The sequence below is a fragment of the Canis lupus genome, chromosome 12, assembly GCF_011100685.1.
Source record: "Canis lupus familiaris isolate Mischka breed German Shepherd chromosome 12, alternate assembly UU_Cfam_GSD_1.0, whole genome shotgun sequence".
In the NCBI taxonomy this organism is placed as follows: domain Eukaryota; kingdom Metazoa; phylum Chordata; class Mammalia; order Carnivora; family Canidae; genus Canis; species Canis lupus.
Window position 1 is genome coordinate 13,218,107 of NC_049233.1, and position 19,012 is coordinate 13,237,118.

Below are 19,012 nucleotides of genomic sequence, written 5' to 3' on the forward strand. Positions count from 1 at the left end.
AACTCAAAGTTTGTTCCGGGCCACCAGAGTCATCCTTCAGTCAATGTCTTCAAGATAAATGATGTTCAACACAATTGTAAAAGCCCAATTCCAGCCACTGGGAGCATGGACTCCTGGAGAAGCCCCATCTATCCCTGGGGACACCAGAGCAGTGGGGTGGTCCCCCACAAGACCCATGGCTGACTCAGAGACTTATGGAAAGAGCCTTTGAGAGAGGACAGTGTGGGTGGCCTTTGTGGAGAGCACACACCCAGGATCTGCTCCCTTGGGCAAGGGGCACCTACTCACATCAGACCCACGTACGGTCTCCAGGGGAAAAGAATAGAGTATTTCTCTCTCTCTCTCTCTCTCCTTTGCGTGCTTGCTCTCTCTCACACACAGTCTTTGAAAATGTAAAGAGCAAGGGGAAAATGTCTATTTGCACCATCTGGCTTGTTCTTTAAATAGCTCATTCCAAGAAAGAAATATGTTCTCCTTGCCTTAATTTATGTTTCTACCTTTTTCTTCCAATAAGCCTACAGAAGGGAAGGGGAGGGTGGCTGTACGGGGGTGCAGTTCTGATGCCTTGCAAGGATTCGGCCACGGCTTTGGTATGCTGCTGCCTACACAGCAGTATTTAACCCAATTACAGGATAATAAGGGCTCAGACAAATTATCTGCAAATAGATATGTCTATATGTAAACCCTCATATTTGGAACATGCATCTGGAGCCAAAGAAAAGTTAAGTGCTTAGCCAGCGAGGGACTGAGCTCACAGCTTTTTTTCCCCCTAACCCTGTGTGTGGAGATATTTGAGCTAGATAAATAAGAAATCCCAGGTACAGACTAGATGGTCCTGCTTTGAAGCTGTCCAGATGAACGGTTTGGTTCTGGAACTATGCCCATCTACGGTCTATACCTGCCCAGTGACCCACGGGGCCCTGAGGGCTTCTTCCAGATTGGCCCAGAGTGGCCCTCACAGCAACTGCAGCCCCTTGGGCCAGTGCACAGCCCCCCTGTGCCTTTTCCCTCCCAAAGCAGCAGGCATGGAGCTCTCTAGAGGAATGCTCACAGGTTGGCCCAAATGTAAGTGCTTCAGGCCTCATAAGCAAAGGCAGGAGGTGGGGCTGGGAGGCCATGAGATCTGAAGCTAGTGTCTTATGGTTCTAAATCACCAGCCAGGGGCGCCTGGCTGGCTCAGTGGTTGAGCATCTGCCTTCTGCTCAGGCCGTGGTCCTGGGGTCCTGCGGTCCTGGGATTGAGTCCCGCATCGGGCTCCCCACAGGGAGCCTGCTTCTCCCTCTGCCTGTGTCTCTGCCTCTTTCTCATGAATAAATAAATAAAATCTTAAAAAAATCACCAACCAATGCTGACAGGGTTTTACATTTTCACTTACAGCAGAGCAGACAACTGAGACCCAGAGAGAAGGGACTTGCTAAGCAAAACCCTGTTGGCATGTGGCGGAGCCCAGAAAGAACCCAGGGGCCCTGGCCCCAGCACAGGGGCCTCTGAGGAGCCAGTGCTGCCCTCATAACGAGGCCAGGGACGGGCAGGGAGGGGAAAGAAACGATTCTCGGCAACAGGACTCTTCTCTGAGAATACAGTTTTATTTTTTTTTCTTATTTTTTTTTAAATTTTTATTTATTTATGATAGTCACACACACACACACACACACACACACACACACACACACACACACACAGAGAGGGAGAGACACAGGCAGAGGGAGAAGCAGGCTCCATGCACCGGGAGCCCGACGTGGGATTCGATCACGGGTCTCCAGGATCGCGCCCCGGGCCAAAGGCAGGCGCCAAACTGCTGCGCCTCCCAGGGATCCCGAGAATACAGTTTTAAAAGAGAAACTGGAATTCATTTTCTTTTTGTACTTAATAGTTTACACCTAGAGAGGAAAAAAAAACAACCTTTAAAGTATGAGGTATACAATGTGCGCAATAAAAGTACAGATCACATGATGCAGAACTCCTTCGTTGCCAGTGTGGGGGTGCCTGTGCATGTGTGTGCTTGTGCGTGTGCTCACGGGAACATGATCGGTTCCAGCTTGGGGGGGCGCCCCTCTTCTGTGCGGCACGACCGACGCCTGGGAGCGCCTGTCTCCATCTGCCCCCCTGCGGCTTCTGGGTCTGCGCTTTCTCCATCATGATGCTCTGCATCACCTTACAACTGCTTTCCTGAGAAAAGGTGTTCACTCTTCTCTTTGGGCCGATGGACACCAGCCCACGTTGAGGCCTCAGAAAATAATTTTGGTTCCCAGCAAGAAAGAGGTGGTCCAACTGCAACAGCTCTCCCAGCGGCTGGGGGACAGGGGGCTCCCCAGTGAGGCCTGCTAAAGGCACCTTTGAAGACAGGTTCCCCGCCCCCCACCCCCGGCATTTCCAGGAACATCTTCAATCAGTTTGAACATCTGCACGGCTCGAGGATGGTCGTGGCAGGGTCCAGGGGCAGCCTGTTGGAGGTGAGGGATGGAGGGGGGGCAGTGGGGCGGAGAGTCTAGAACAAGCCCAGAGGCCCGACCTCCAAAGTTCCCTGTTCCAAGATGCCCCTGGTCTGCCCAGGCCTGCTCCTGCCTGCTTCTACCACCTGTTTTTAGTACCAGGCTTTTTGATTCGTTTCAGTTCCCGAAGAGCAGGGGGCAGCTGAGCAGGGAGCAGGGCAGGCAACAGTGGAAAGACCAGGGTGTTGTTTTTGTAGACAGGAGGCCTGGTTTTCGTCGGGCGTGAGGAGATACCCAGGTGGTTTTTCTGCAGCCCCTCGTGCAGGCCTGGCCTGCTGGAATGGATTTCAATTCTCCTTTGCCAAACTACACTTTCAAGAGGTGTCGGATATCGAAAACCTCTCCCCCGAGCCAAAGCAAGCATTTGGGGGAGGAGAGGTCCAGAGGGGCGAGGGACGGTCGGAGAAGATGCTGGTTAAAAAAAGAAGGCAGGAGCAGTAAGAAAAGTTCTTTCACGTGGCGTTCCAAGTTGGCTGTTGCTTTTTCAAATAATTGGTTAAAAACCGTGCATCAAGCCAGGTAAGTCTGTTCTGCATTGCAAAGGAGCCGGGGCAGAGACTATTCTTGGCACAGGGGTGGGAGGTGGGGGTGGTGCTTAGGGGAACAGAGCTTTGTGGGGCGAGGGAAGGGGCTGTGTCGGGTGACCAAAAGTGACCTGTCCCTTAAGAGACACCAGAGGGAGAGAAAGAGTGACAAGAAAGGATGGGAAGAGGGTATTGGGAGGGAGGGAGGGCCAGTAAGGAAAGACAAGAGGAGAAGGGGGGAAGGCAAGCATGGGGCAGGGCTCAGGGCCCCACTGGTTTCTGCCACGAGGGTCTCCTGTCTCGGCCCCCAAGTATCAATGGCTGTGTTGACCCGCTGCCCCTTCTATAGGGTTCAGAATTCTCCTCTCTAATGACTCATGAAAGCATAAAATTAAGACATTCTGGGAAGCCAAAAGAATCTGGTTGAAAATGTGTGTTTGGGGAATGGAAGGCATTAGAAGAATGCTCATGTCTGGACGATCCTGTTGTTTTCTTCCCCTGTTTTCTCTTCAAATTAATGAATGAGTCACGGTCGTCTTTAGGCCTGTAAAACGCTCCAGAAGGGGAATCAGGCAGGGCTGGGGAATCTGACAATCTCATTTTCTCTGGCTTTTTGGACTGTTCAGACTTGTTGCTGTTTTTCTCTTCCTCTTTCTGTCTCCAGAGAAAGGCCCTTTCCCATCAATAAGGACCACAAGTTTGAGTCCCTTTCTCCTCCTTCCTCCCTCTGAAGCCCGAGACCGCCCACCTTGAATAAAATCCAGCCAAATTAGGAGGATATGCAGGCCGGTTTCCTGGACCTTTGCACAGGACTGGATCTGGGAGGCTGGCTCAACCTCACACCTGCCTGGAGCAGGTCTAGGGGGGGCTCTGACCTCTCACCTCACATGCATACCCCAGTGTCTGCCTTCGGTCAGCTCCCAGCCCACCACCATACCCTTAGGGTGGGGAGAATTAGCCCAACTATCAGAGGGTTAAAGAATAGTCCTTTAGCTTCTGGAAAGCCCAGAAGACCTCCATTTTGCTTTTGGTGCCTGCCCTCTTGTGTCCGTCCAGTACTTGATGGCCCATCCCATCTGGGCCCAGTGTCCAGTCCTCTCTCCAAGCCCGACCCCTTGCCCGCAGGCATCAACTAGCCACCAGGAGTTTCAAAAGTGGCCCACATTCCATACGTAATATTCCCTGAGGGAACCCCTTCTTTCCTCTACCCCAACAAAAACACCTCTTCCCCTAATGCTGTTATTAGGAATTACTTTGGTAACCAAAGGAGGGGAAGGAGGAGAAGGAGGAGGATCTGACATTTGAACAGCTCCATAGAGGACACCCCAATGGAGCTTTCCCAAAGCCCTGGGCGATTACTGCTGCCCAATGGAGAAATGACAGCCTGGATCTGCCCCCCTTCTGGTGCCCCTGACCTTGCTTATGGGCTTCTGTGGCTTCTCAGCTTCCCTGGAAAGAGAAGAGGGAGGGCGCCACACACTTGTTTTACCGACCACCTACAGTGTGTTCAGATGGCCTCACAGAGTCTGCTGAGATTTGCGGAGGTTACAAAGTGGCCCAAGGTCCCAGGCTCGGTCCTCACCTGGGCTCGGCAGCCTACAGGCCAGGAGCCACCTGCCTCGTGGGGCCTCAGAAGCATCTTCCCAAACTCAGACTCATTTTTCTTCTGCCAGAAGACGGAACTGGCGGCATCCACAGTCCACTGTCCTCAGATCCCCGGCTCGGCCTTGGCACTGAAAGTGCATCTTAGCTTAAGGCTGGGCAGCCTCCTGTGCCCAGACCTATTGGGGAAGGATGTCAGGGGGGAGGCCTGGGGCCCCAAGCCCTAGCCCATTCCTCCCTGTCTCCCTATCCTAGCTGATGTCCAACATGTTTGAAGTTGTCATGCCAAAATTAGGTGAGGAACATGCGTGCCTTATTACCAAGCCACATGGCAACAACTCTATAAATGATTAAATATATATCAGATTCACTTCACTGTAAGTTTGATTTAATTACAACGCTGAAATTCTACATACATATGTTCTGTTTTTATAGGTTTTTGCTTGTTGAGTATGGTCATTTGCTCAAAATAAATTGAGGGAACACTGTTTATATACGCCAGCTTCAGAGCCAGGAGAGAAAAGCTGATGTTTATGCAAGATGTGATTATAAAATAATGACTGTGTTTTTTCAGCAAACAGACTAGGACTCCAAAGACATTCCACTGGAAAGCTCCATCCTATTCCAGGGAAGCTGCCATTGCTCAAGTACCTTGTGGCACCTCTTTTGGAATTGCCTTCAGAGTCCATTTGTGTGGGCCACATGGAAAAAAAATAAACCACTCCACCCCACCTCGTTATTGACCGAAAAATCCTATTACCCAGTTTGATTACTCACCTAATTCCCTGGGATTGGCCTCAAATGGCTTTAAAATGCTTCTAAATATCAGATCAACCCTCCAACGATGAGAACTAGCAACCTTTGAAGAACATTTTCAAGAATGCTGAGCAGACTCTGGGGGCAATTCCAAAAGAATGGAGATCCAGGTGGGGTTGGTGGATGAAGTCAGTGTTGAGCAGAGCCTTGAAAGACAGGAAAGCTCAGAGTAATGATAGGAACAATCTACACACCACCAAGTGCTTTTCCCACCTAGTCTCTCTTTGGAGTCTCCCAACAGGGCAGGCACAATGATGATCACCGGATGGCAGGGGAAGAATTTAAAGCCGAGGAAGGGGATCCCTGGGTGGCACAGTGGTTTGGCGCCTGCCTTTGGCCCAGGGCGCGATCCTGGAGACCCGGGATCGAATCCCACATCAGGCTCCTGGTGCATGGAGCCTGCTTCTCCCTCTGCCTGTGTCTCTGCCTCTCTCTCTCTCTCTCTGTGACTATCATAAATAAATTTTAAAAAAAATTAAAAAAAAATTAAAGCCGAGGAAGAATCATGGTGTCCTTGTCACACAGCTAGCAAATAAATAACAGAGTCGGTGAAGTCAAGGCTTTGTGCACCTGCATGCACCATGCCCACTGGCCTCCTGTGTCCCACAGTATTTCAGGAGGTAGAAGCCAGTAGCTGGGCTGCCTGGAGGAGAGGATTTCTATACAGGAGAAGTGAAAGGCCATGCTGAGGGAGTAGGTTGGGCTGGCTCTGGGAGGCCTTTGGAGAAGATTAAGGAGTACGGCAGAGACTGATGCTGTAGCTACCGGCAATACTCTTTCACCTGGACCTGGATGCCGACCCTGTAGGCTGGCTCACTGAACATCTTGTCCCAACTGTCCCTCCTGAAGGCTGACCGCCTGCAGCCAGAGTTCTGATGATGGCCTGGACATAACAAGTGGTGGTCCTACTTGACGTGTGGAACAATGTGAGGTGATGGCCAGGTATGGGGCCAACTGATCCCCTGGAGAAGGCATGTGTTTACTCTGCAACCATCCTGACTCGTCCCCAAGATCACAGGTGTGGAGTTGATGCTGAAACTGTCTCATGGCTTGGATGGAAGTTTCTCCAAGATGCATTGTTCCTGGCTTGGTTCCTTGGCCTTCCAAGAAATTTTACAAACTTCTCAGTAGTCTCCCTTTTCATGTAAACTAGCTAAAATGGATTCTATTGTCTGCAACTAAGACCAACGACACACTCTGGTCAATCTATCCTTTCATTCAATGCATAGATACCTTCTTCAAACAATGTATTTATTCAGCATCTACTGTGTGTCAGAATTTGTGCTGAAATGGGCATTTTTCTTCTGTAATACAACAACTGCCTTGTGACAGAATTATACCCACTCAGAGAGAGGTTAGGAAACAACTCGGGCCATGCAGCTAGATTTGGACAAGATTTTTAATTTTCCCACCACTCCCTGACCTAAAACTTCCAGGATATTTCTGAAAGAAAGATAAACTGGAGAAGGGACAAAAGGCGCATGTGTCTTTTAGAGAAAGGAAGTTTGGCATGCCGGTCTGGGGGTATTTTGAGGGGCCCTGGATCCACAACTTTTAGAATGATTAGATGCTGAGGTGCTGAGCGAGGCGCTGGAGACAGGCCGACTCAGGTCATTCTCCTGGGGAAGTCATTAGGTGCACCCTGTCCCTGGCTGTGCCTTGCTTTCCAGCAGTGATGGCTCCCGTGAAATGGAGACCAGAGTCCCGCAAACTGTCACCTATTTTCAAGATACTCGGATAGCTCACTGTTCACAGGATTGATTGAAAACTTATTTTTGTCACAGGAAAAAGCCCTTTGCATTTACACCATTCCCTCACTGTTGGGGATTCCAGGTTTTTACAGACGGAGTCTAGGGAAAGTGGGGTTATTTCCCCTCCCCTCGAGCTGCACCCAAGCTCTTCCCAGCACTCTTTGGACAAAAGGCTGAGGCAGGAGCAGTGGGAGCATTTTAATTCCAAAATTTTCCCTCTCCTTGAAGCAAGTGAATTCTTCCATTTAGTTCTCTGGAACAAGGATCTAGAAAACCCAGGGCTTGCTTCCTTGAATTAAGCAGCAAGGAAGTGAAAACATGGAAGGCAAAGATTTACCTCAACAGGAGCAGTGTTCTCACCCTGGGACCCTCACCCTCAGAGCAGGCAAGGGATTGGCCAGCAGCCAGAGGGGTGCTTCTGGTAGCCAGCTGGCCTGGGACAGCCCTTGGGAGGCTGCCTCCCTCATTCCTCAGCCCCCTCACTTCCTTACCTGCTTTAGTTCCTCAGCCCCTCGCTCCTTTGCCCCTTTGCCTCCTTTACCTCCCTAACCCTGCACTCTCTTATCCCTCGAACTCCTTCATTGCTTTGCCCTTTTTTCATCCTCCAGCCCCCATCCCCCACCACATCCCTACTCTCCTCATGTCTCCTACCCCCCTACTCTTTGGACCCTTCACCCACTCACCCTCCTCACCCCTCACCTGCTCACAGCCTGCTCCCAATGCTTTCCTGCACTTTCAGCCCACCATACAGCTACTTCTTTACTCCAGCTGCAAGCTTCTATTAGAAGCAGCTGGGTTCGGAGAAAACAAACTCAGGCCAACTTCGTGGGAGATTCTGGATGTGATAATTTCTACGGCAATTCATATAAAATTGAGCTCAAAAATGACTTGGACAGGAAGGAAATAATACATTAGCAAATGTAATTGAAATTCTAGGACTGCTTCAACCTTCAGGAGTGGTTTGATCAGGGCTACCGCTTCATTTCTTTGTGATGCTCTCTGCTCTATCAGTTTGGGTTGGTGGCTTGGCTTCATTGCAGTCTGAATTCCCAGATACTATCTGTTGCTAAACAGCAGCAACAGTTTCAGGCCTCATATCCACACACCACACTAAGCGCAAGAGAAAGGGAGCTCTCCGCCTCACTACCCCCACCTCCACCTTATTCTCCAGTTCACTCTGGTTGGGCTAGCCTGAGCCAATCACCATGGCCAGGAGAAGGTTGCTCACTGATTGGCTGGCTGGGTTCCTCCCCATCCTGGAACAACTCACTGTGGCAAAGAGGATGAGACTGTGCTGATTGGCTTATGGATCTGGGGGGAGGGATTAATTTCCTTAAACCAGCAATGGTGCCGCACTGCACTGTGGGACAGGAGTGGAAGGAGGGCTGGAAGGTTGTCGCATTGTCAACCTCCCCGGGAGCTGGTCTTTGGTCTTGGATACAGTCTGAGCCATGGTGCATCCTAGTAAGAGGATATGCTTCAGCTCCTGGCCGCCCCAATTTAGACTCGTGGTCTGCCACGCTCAGGTTGTAGAAGCTTTAATAAATTACTTAACCTCAATGAGCCTTAGTTTTCTCAGCTGTAAAATGAGCATAATTCTACCCGCCTTCCGGAGGAGTAATGTATGCAAGAGAGTCTGCATGATGCCTAGATATGGCAGGCAACTGATAGATGGTAGCAATAACTGTAATGTGAGAAGCCTTAAGCCCCCAGTGCAGGCAGGCTCTCTGTCCCTTGCTCACCCACCACTGCCCCCATACTGGGGGGAAGAAGCCCTTTGCACTGCATCTGAGCCAGAGGCCAAAACAAAGGCCTCGGGTGACCCAATGAGCCTCTTCTCTGACTCTCTGGAAGTAGGTGAGGCAGAGGCCCTGGAGATGTTGCTCATCACCATCCACAGCCCCAGGAGAGATTGTTCCAGATGATATACTCAGGACTCACAGGCACCAGGCTTTGAAAACCTTATTGTTTGCTTCTCCAAGCAAGATTCTGGGAAGACATAATGACAGTCTTGACCCTGGGCATTCAGAGCTTCAGGGGATGAGATGGGCTTTGGAGTCAGACAGCTCTGGTTCAAAGTGTAACCAATTAGGAGCTGTGTGGTTTGCCCCTCTGAGGAATGATTTCCTCATCTGTAATAAGAAAATAATAATGGGACTAATTTCAAGAGTTTGTTGTGAAGATTGAGTATAATAAAGCCTGCATTCAGCCTAAGACTGTGTTAAGGAGTAGAAGCTTATAGATAAATGCTATTATTATCATGATCAAATGCCTACAAAATATTTGTGTTTGAAGAATCTCTTTTTATTACATTTCTAATATTCTAGGGTCTTTTTGATTGTGCCAGGGGTTCACTAAAATTAATAGGATGCTCATGTTATCCTCTCAGTTAAAGTTGCACCAACATATTCAACCAGTATTTACTGAGCACCTCCCAAGTGCCAGGTACTCTGCCAGGAGCTGCAAATGGGCTATGGTGTGTGATTGTACAGGTTGTGCACTGCACAATTCCAGGTGTCCAGTAATGTCTTAATCTATGTAAATGACCCCCATCCCCTGGAATTATACAGTACACAGCCTCCATGACCACATGAAGTGCTCTACTTGCTCTCTACTCAAACCATCCCACTATCGTATAACTGAAAACTTGGATTTTTGTGATGCAGAAGTAGAATGATGAGATTTTTATCAAAGGAGAGCTGGGGCAAGGGCCAAACCACACACAACCTTATTGGCTGGGTTGAAGATTTGGATTTTTATTCTTGAAGTAATGAGAAGCCATTGGTGGACTTTCAAAGGGGAGCAATATGAACAGGTTTGCATTTTTAAAATATATCCTCTGGCAACTCTGTAGGGAATGGATTATAGGGGGGGAGTACGGAAGCAGGGCACCCTCCATGCGACTTTTATGGGAAAAGAAAGCTCATGGCTTGACCTAGGGTGGCAGGAAAAAACCAAGAGGAACAAATTCAAGAGTTAACAAGTGCTGGGATGGAGAGAGGAAGGACTGAATGGCCACTGCTGAGTTTTCTGAGGGAAGGAAGCTCATGTTTGCTCAGACTTCGTAATGAAATCTGCAAAGGCCTTTATGATGATCTTTCTATTTCCAAGCACTTGGACTCTTAGAGTTTCCACAGCAGCTTCAACAGTTGAGCTCTAAAGGGCAAGGAGACGAAGTGGGATGGAAAAAGAGGTTCAGGGACAGAACCCCAGCTCAACAGTCCTGCTCAGAAAGATACTGTGATCTCAGTGGGACCAGGGCATTGCTTTTGTCATGAGCCGTGCTGGGAGCCTCAAAACAGAGAAGTGATCCTCACCCCCAGGGGACAGCAAACCCAGCATTCCCCAAAAGAAGGAGCTTTTATGGAAACCTGCCAGAGACACTGGAAAGATGAGTCAATCCCAGGCACCAGAAGTCTGGACGGATTGAACCAGCCTTAGAAGTTTACCTGTTGAAACACCTATTATTAGACTTCTCAACTGCCTTAATTCAACCCACAGAGGCGCACCCTCCCGGTATGCAAATCTCTTTTCCACCCTTCTCATTGGAGCCATTAATCACTCACATCTCCTGGCTCCCAGTTGTAGTCTTGCTGCACAGAAATTACCAGGGTGGACTTGGCACCTCCACGGGCAAAGGTCCCACCCAGTGCCAACTGCTCTGCTTCTCTACCACCAGGTTCAACAGTGACCACAGCCCTGGACCCAGGCAGGTTGTCCTTCTCCTGGAGGATCACTGGACCTCAAAGCCCCTCTCTTTCCAAAGCTTGATTATGAAAACATAGACCCAAGCCTAAGAGTTGGGCTCAGTGGTGGGGGACATGCTGGGGGCTAGATAACCCAATGAATGATATTTCCAAAAGGGCCTGCCCTCTGACATCTCTGGAAAAACAAACAAAAGCTCCAACAGGTCAAAGCCAAGTTTTACCAACAAGTTTGATATCTAAAAAAAAAAAAAAAAAAAAAAGACAGTAAAATGTAGGCTTTCCATTGGAAGATTCCAAAGCATTTGTCTTTTATTGTGTGCTGTTTCCCTGTTCATTCGTTCAGAAAGTGTGAACTGGGCACTAAGTATGTGCTAGGCGGTGTGTGGGACAGTGAGGAAGACTAGGAGAGTAGGATTTCTACCTACAGGGAGTTTACATTCTAGTGTGCTGACACCATACAGCCCCTCTCTGCCCAAGGTCTGAGAACTTGTGACTGCTAACCAGATGTGGCCCTGTCATTGTTCCCAGCTGTGAGAAAAGGTGCATTTTTCTGTTTTAAATAATCAGACAGGGCAGCCCGGGTGGCTCAGGGGTTTAGAGCTGCCTTCAACCCAGGGCCTGATCCTGAAGACCCTGGATCAAGTCCCATGTCGGGCTCCCTGCATGGAGCCTGCTTCTCTCTCTGCCTATGTCTCTGTCTCTTTCTTTCTCTCTCTCTCATGAATAAATAAATAAAATCTTTAAGAATCAATCAATAAATAACCAGTACAGCGCCTGAATGTAATGACAGCCACCCAGTAGGAACATGGGATATTCTCATAATATCAGGCAAAGAAGATAACAACCATGAGCTCAAGCCCCTGTGGCCAGGATTCTAGAAAGATTCTTAAGGTAAGGCCATTGCCAATACCTCAAGAAGCAAGTAGTAACAAAAACAAACAAACAAAAAACCCAAACAAACAAACAAACAAAAACAACAACAACACTTGAGCTTCACTCGTCCTTTCAATCCTCATAGCCATCACATGAGATGGACACCATGATTTCTCTACAGATGAGGATGTTGAGAGAGAGAGAGAGAAGTTAACCAGCTTGCCTGGTGAGCACCACACAGCCAGCAGTTCCTGAGGGGCCCAGCTCCAGAGTCTGTGCCCTAACCACTGCACCACACGTCCTCTCCAGTGAGTGTCTCCTGGAGAGAAGACTGATTCACTAGGAGCAACTGTGTAGGTACATCCATGTTGCCTTCCTTGACTGGGTTCCAGGACAAGCACATGAGAAAAAAACAGGGGAGACATATTTGGACAGGATCGGCAACTCACCCACATGCTAACACAATCAGGCAGGAGAGTGATGGTTGAACAACTAAGGTACAGTGGCTGGCTGGCTGAGTGTTACCCTGGTGGGCACTTTCTAGAGGAGAATCACATTTTCAGAATGTTGGAATTAAGTGTTCAGACAAAGCTGCCCTCACTCAGCCTCGTCCTATTGATCATTTTCAGGGGCAACTTGGATGGATGGTGAGCAGCTGTGCCTCTAAGCCTGCAGAGGGGGCTGGCAGGCCAGCAGGGGCCACTTGGAGCTCTGTCTTTCAAGGTGGAGGTCTCCGTGGAGGAGGAGGAGAGGGGGCGGTTAGAGGCTCTGATGGATGGGATGACTTCCAGGAAACAAAAACAGTAGCCGCGTAGCAGAAGGAGCACTTATTGGCAGGGAGGCCCTGGCTGGATCAGGTAGAGATGCAGGTTTGTGGTCTTCTGTCCCAGTGATACATACCCTGGAGCCTTGGGTTCAAATCCCATAAGACCCTGGCTGAGTCAGCCTGAGAGGGTTCCTCGTTCAGCCTGCTGGCAATTTCCTGAGACTGGATCCCTCAGGTGTGAGATGTGCAAGCAGACGCAGAGGAGGGCCAGGAGTCAGGTCTCTTGGCCTGGTCCCCACTGTCACCCCCGACTCCTGGGAATGTCTGGGGTCTCCCATTCAATCCACTCCCGGACCTCAGTGAGAAGACATCCCTGTCACTGTCATTCATAGATGAGTGGAAATTAGTTTCTTGGTTCCCAGGCCAAGGACCAAGATAAACAGAACAGAGATTAGGTAGTGTTTTTTGTTGTTGTTGCTGTTTGTTTGTTTTTCCTCAGGGGAGAGGATAAGGAAGCAGCCAGGACACAGGCTACCAGCCAGGGCCTGGCATAACCGGGTGGGAGGATGTATCAGTTGCCATTGCTGCCTACTTGGTGGCTTGAACAACTCTGTTCATTATCTCTGATTCTGGAAGTCAGAAGTGTGGCCCAGCATGGCTCAGCTTTGGACCTCATGAGGCCAAAGTCGAGGTGTCCAGCGGTCTAGGCTCTTATCTGGGTGCTCAGGGAAGGTTCCCCTCCAAGATCATTCAGGTTGTCAGCAGAATCCAGTGCCTCACTGGACGTCAGCCAGGAGTCTCCTCATCGCTGTGCCCCTCTGCCTTCCAGTGGTAAAAGTGGGTCAAGTGCTTTTCATGCTTCAAATATTTCTACCTTCCATCTAAATAAACCCCCACCTGCTTCACCGCCGTCCCCAGGGCCTGCCCTGCTGAGTGTCACAATCCAGACTGGTGATGTTATGTGCCATAAACACATAATTCCCTTTTGTCAGTTGATGCTGCTCAAATGCACTGGTATTTCTACCTCAAATAATATATGTGGCAGAGTCAATATATTGGTTTGCCCACACACAGGCTAACACAAATGACTGCAACACTGGAAAATAGAAAGTAGCCGTGTATTTTTGTGTAAATGGCAAGCGTTTAGTTTTTTTAGTTTTCTTTGATCGTATTTGTTGACCTACAGATGGAATTCCATGTACTGCCTAAAAAAGGTCCCAAAGGTAAAGGATAGTGCTCGCTTCGGCAGCACATATACCAAAAGATAAAGGATAGAGAAGAGGTAGTAACTGATCACAGCATCATTCCCTACCCTACATACACACATGCATGCACATATGCACACACAAACATGCAAACACACACACTTTTGCACACGTAAGCACACAAGTGCACAGGGACAAACTTATACACACATGCACTTACACTTGTGCATACCCTGGGTGTCTAAGTGGTACTATTCCTGGACTGTAACACCAGCTGAAGAGTTGCCACGGTAATTGTCCCATGGAACACTAGTCCAGTGGTGCAATAGTCCCCCAAACAAAATCGTATGCCTTCATTCATGCAGTAACCGTGAGTATGTCTTTGGGCCTGAGGGGCCGACTCACAATGTGGCAGAGGAGACAGACAAAACACTGTGAGGAGGAGGAGGAGGACAGCAGGAGTCAGAAGAAGGTGCGTGGGCCCCCACTCCGGAGAACCGAGGAATGTCCTCAATTCTCTCTGGACTGCTGCAGGGTCTCTAGGTGGCTTGCCCATGTTCCATGTGGCTGTCAGGGGCTCCAGCCACCCTCTTTACAAGCACCTTTCCCTGCCTAGCGTCTCACTGGAACTGTGCTGTCCCCTCCACCCCTGCATGCCCAGTCATGTCTCCACTTCCAAAGTGGGGGCCAGTTGCCATCTCATTTCTGCAAGAGATAGGGGCTCACACACCAAGCTCCCTGCTCCCCTCTCTTTTTTTCCTGTCCATTTCTTCACTGGCCCAGCCATCCCTGGTCTGCACTACATATGACTCACTGTTTCAGAGAGAAGGAGACTGCGGTGGAGCTGCCTTGTGCCCAGCCTCCCCCAGGCTTCTCCTCATTCCCTTCATTCTCTCAAGGAGAAGTGAAGGCTCCATCCAGTTCTAGCCCCTGACTATCCAGAGTGGCCCTTGATGCCAACCAGGCATCAAGAGGAAGGATCTCCTAGGTGATGGAGTCATTTGATTCTACTTAATGGGATGTGGTGGTTATGAAAGATCTTGGCTATACATTATAGTTCATCTGAGTTTTAAAAAGTTTAACCCATAAAGACACTTAATTATCTTGCAGAACAAGAAGCCCAGATAGGTGGTCCCAGAGTGTAGTGCACCAATGATGTCATTGAGATCCAGTCTTTTTCCTGGCATCCCACTCTGCTATCCTGACCCTGGTTGCACTGGGTTTCCTCATTGTCACAAGATGGTAGCCATAGCTCAAGACATCACATCCTCAAACAATAGCATTCAAGCTAGATAGAAGGGTGTGATGCCTTCTTTTCACATGGCTTTCGTTTCAGATCTGAGGCAGTCTCAGATCTCCTATCAAGCCAAAACAACCAAGGCTGATTGCTATAGTGCACAGCTTAGCCTTTCCTTGGACATTTTGTTCCCATATAAAGAAGTTCAGAGGCAAGCTTTGGATAAGTCCAACTTATCTGCCAAGGAGCATCCAAGGAGCGTCTCTTTCCTGTCTGTTCTCACCAGCCACTCCCATCCTTTTGCCTCTCACATTCATATCTCCATGATCCCTTTATGCCCATGTTTCTATTTGGCACCCCTGAAAGTCTACTAATGTCATGCAATGGATCAGCAGCCCCAGAGGTGGGAGTCAAAGAGACCCTGCTAAATATAAAAAGGATGTTTGTGGTTCCTCCATTTCTTCTTTCATTTTTGCCTTCATTTAACAATTACACAGTGGCATTGCCCTTGGAATAAACAGACACAGCCCTGCCTTCCTGAAGCTTATAATCTAGCAGGGAGGTGGACAGTAACAAAATCCCACAAATGTATCATCATGCTTCATGATAGACGCTATGCTGGACAATCATGCGAGAGTTCTGAGAGCCTCTGACTTGTTCTGGGGTGGGGTGGGGAGTGGTAAAAACAGGCCAGGAGGTAGGAGTGGGCCAGGCAAGTGGGAAGACCACAGGCAGTGGTGTGCTGCAGCTGGCTCACCCTGTGCACATCTAGAGCCTCTCGTGCACATCTTGTTTCAACTGTTTCAGTGGTTTCATATCATATGGCTTGAAACAAGCTATAGTGGGTGTATTTACACTGTAGAAATTGGCAACCACTACAAATGAGGGCTTCGTTCCCTTGGAGAGCCAGAAACACTTGCCAGCATGCCACTGGGAAGACGGGTGACTTCTGAGATAATGCAAAGATCAGGTGCACAGTCATGATCTAAAGCCCTTTCTTCACACCTGTGCAGACAACGTACAAATCCTCACCTGACAGATGCAGCGTTGAACAGTTTTAGACTCCTCCACAGTTAAGGCTGTGGGGCGGAGTGCATTGAGGTCTGGTGAGAAAGAGCGAGCCAGCATTTAATGCTGATCAGCATGACGATAGCACCAACTCTTCCTGGAGGGTGTCCTCAGAACTCACAGCTCTCCTTCAAATGCAATCACACAGTTTCCCCAAGTGCATCCCAGGTCACTCTCTTCTTTAGATCAACTGCTTAAAGTAAAGCAAATCGAATTCCTTCCCTACTCAACCTTCATCCCTGCTCCTTGTTCTCCTGCTCCCCAGATCCTTCCTCCTTCTGTGACTAGTTCACATCTTCTCAGAATACAGGCTACTCATGTCTCCACAACTCGGTATATTGTATCTCTAATATTCCCTTTAAAACCCACTTCCACCAGGAAACCTTCCTTGACTGCCCCAACTCCATTTTGATGCCCTACTGTTGGGTGTACCTTAGCGGCTGTGCTTTTCATTTTTCACCTGTGGGGTTGGTTGCTTTGTAACCAGCCTCAGGTTGATTCACAGATGTGCAATCAGACTTGCCAATAGAGAATAAAACTCAAGGCCAGAGAGTACATCTCAGTATTATTATTATTATTATTATTATTATTATTATTATTAATCTCCTTAAAAAGGCTAAGAACAGGCTGGGGACTTGGAGAGTGACCCAACTGGCTGGTCAATTACTGTACAGATGTAACAGTGAGGAAGTGGGAGAGCAGGTGGTATAAGCCTGCTTTTTTACCTTCTTGTCCAGAGTGAGACAGGTAGGGCTGTTCAACTAAATGTCAAGCACAGGCTTCCCAGCCTCTCTGATGACAGCTGTGTGACCTTGGGCCTACTATTCTGATCTCCCTCTGAGGCTTGCGCTTTCTCATCCCCAAACTGAGGACAACAAACCCACCTCTGGGTGGAGTGTGACAGTTAAATCAGATAGCACACGTGACCCACACATGGCAGGGCACACAGCATGGCAGACAGGCTGTGACTTTGGCCCTGACACAAGGGTCCAAGGGGGTCTGTTTCCTTGAACCCATAAGATGCTATATTGTTTATTCTTGGACTTCATCTGTTTTGTTTATTATTTTCCCAACATGTAGACCAGGCCCTGCACATATTTGCTTGTATTATTTGTTGAATAGAGATAGCAGTTGTGGTGTACCCACAATAGCTGGTGGGGCTCAGTTTTGTATTTTCATATGAAAGGGGAGATTTTCGGTAGCTTTCCGCACTCTCCTGCTCTGCCTGCAGTAGCATATCCAACTGGGTCCCATCATCCATCCTCCCCGTCCTCCCCGCTGGCTCGCTTTGCCTCCCCACTAGCTGAGAGGGCTGTTGCGCCCCAACACTGCTGAGTCTGTACAGCTCCCACTGTGACAGCTGCTCTCTTAAGTTTATGCAAATTCTCTGACCTGCTCCCTAATCTCAGTGCTGTGGTTGCAGGGTCACCCTATGTTTTTGCTGAAGATCAACTCCTGACAACTCCAAATTTTCTCAAGTGGAATCCAAATGCCATCAGCTGAGGGGGCTCATGAAGACAGTGGCTGCAGGATCCCACTCAGAGCTTTGGCTCTTTCCTCTAGTAGAGGCTCACCCCCACCCCACGGACATAACCCAGAGGCCTGCGGTGTTGAAGGGGCTCCCTCTCCTTTTATTTTTTTTGGCTCAACTCAGGTATGTATCAGCCAATATCTAGGTTGCAGAGGGCCAGTTTGGGCCAGCAGACCTGGATCCATTCGAGGTCCCCCCAAACTACCTCATTTCCTCAGTAGGGGAGCCATCAGTGGAGCTAGACCCGTTGCTCGCCAACTCCATGACAGCATCCTTGGTGGTGAGTGCAGCTCTGTCCACCCTGAGGAGATGCCTGCCAGGAGCTCCTTGGCCGGAAGCCAGTGACCTCCCACCCTCAGCCTCAGGATTCACTGTGGATCTCGGCTTCTCTCTCCACGGGACAGCTGTCACCTTCTCTGCCCCTGAACAGCTGGCTCTGAGGACAGAAGCCAGGGCACCCGTCCCAGGCTCCTGTGTGTCACTTCCTACATCTCCTTCACTTTCTTGTTTTTCCTTCTGTCTCCATGTCCTGTCCTCCCTCGCTCCTTCCTGCTCTCTGGCTTCGAGGCTGTACCCCAGCCATACCTCAGAATTGTGACCCGGTGACCATGTAACTGAGGTGAACTCTGGTCAGTTGTGACATCACCCTCTAAAAACCTCCTTGGCTTCCCTGACAAGTTCACATCCGCTTTAGGGTTTGGCTCTGAAGCCACTGGGCTTCCTTACTCCATATTACCTAAGAGGAGCTGCTCATGCTCTGAGGACCTCCCCAGCCGCTGACGTCGACTGTAGTTCAGGTAACGACCATTCCACTGTTCTGAGGGACAGGACAGGGGCCCGTGATGCTTTTGGCTCCTTGGAACCCTTCTGCAGAAATCCCTGCAGCCACCAGTCGAGTGTTTCTCAAGCCCCCTTTAAACATGCTCATATTTTCAAAACATAGAAAGTAGCAGTGAACTACAGCTGCTCTTGGGCCACATCAGGAGGAAAGAAGCAGAGCCCACCCGCTCCTTGCCACTCACATCCCTGCTGTCAACAGGGCCTGATTTTCTGCCAGGAGCAGCTCATCGCTCTCCAAATAATGTTTCATACTGTTGGGTTCTTGAGTGCTAAGATTTGATCCTTGTCTTTGGTGGTGGGGGGGGTACAGTAAGGCCACAGGAGTAGTAACAAAACAGTATTCCTGCAGCTCAGAACTGTGACAGCCCTGCCCCAGATCCCTCCCCTACCTCCGCCATCACAGTCATCCCCCACACTCTGCGACACCTTCTTGAGTCTTGGCCAGGTAGGTCTCTGGCTCTAAGGCTAATGCTCCAGACAGACTGTGGTGACTCAGCGGCTCTTTCACTAAGGCTTCTCCTCCTGACATTGGCCAGTCGTTTCCAGTTTGCTGCAGTTTCCAGCAGACTCTCAGCCCTGTCTCTGAGTGCTCATGGCCCA

General features: G+C 49.4%; 1 long non-coding RNA gene across 2 annotated transcripts; it reads right to left on the reverse strand.

The window, feature by feature from the left end:
- Positions 1–1,817: 1,817 nt before the first annotated feature.
- Positions 1,818–18,163, reverse strand: LOC111098271. 2 transcript variants are annotated; one of them, XR_005367768.1, is made up of 4 exons: positions 17,778–18,163; positions 16,006–16,231; positions 5,396–5,580; positions 1,818–1,880 (listed from the first exon to the last, which is right to left on the reverse strand). It is a non-coding gene; the product is annotated as an uncharacterized LOC111098271 (long non-coding RNA). The 2 variants fall into 2 exon arrangements; XR_005367769.1 differs by having other exon boundaries at positions 16,006–16,169; positions 17,778–18,162.
- Between the last annotated feature and the right edge of the window lie 849 nt (positions 18,164–19,012).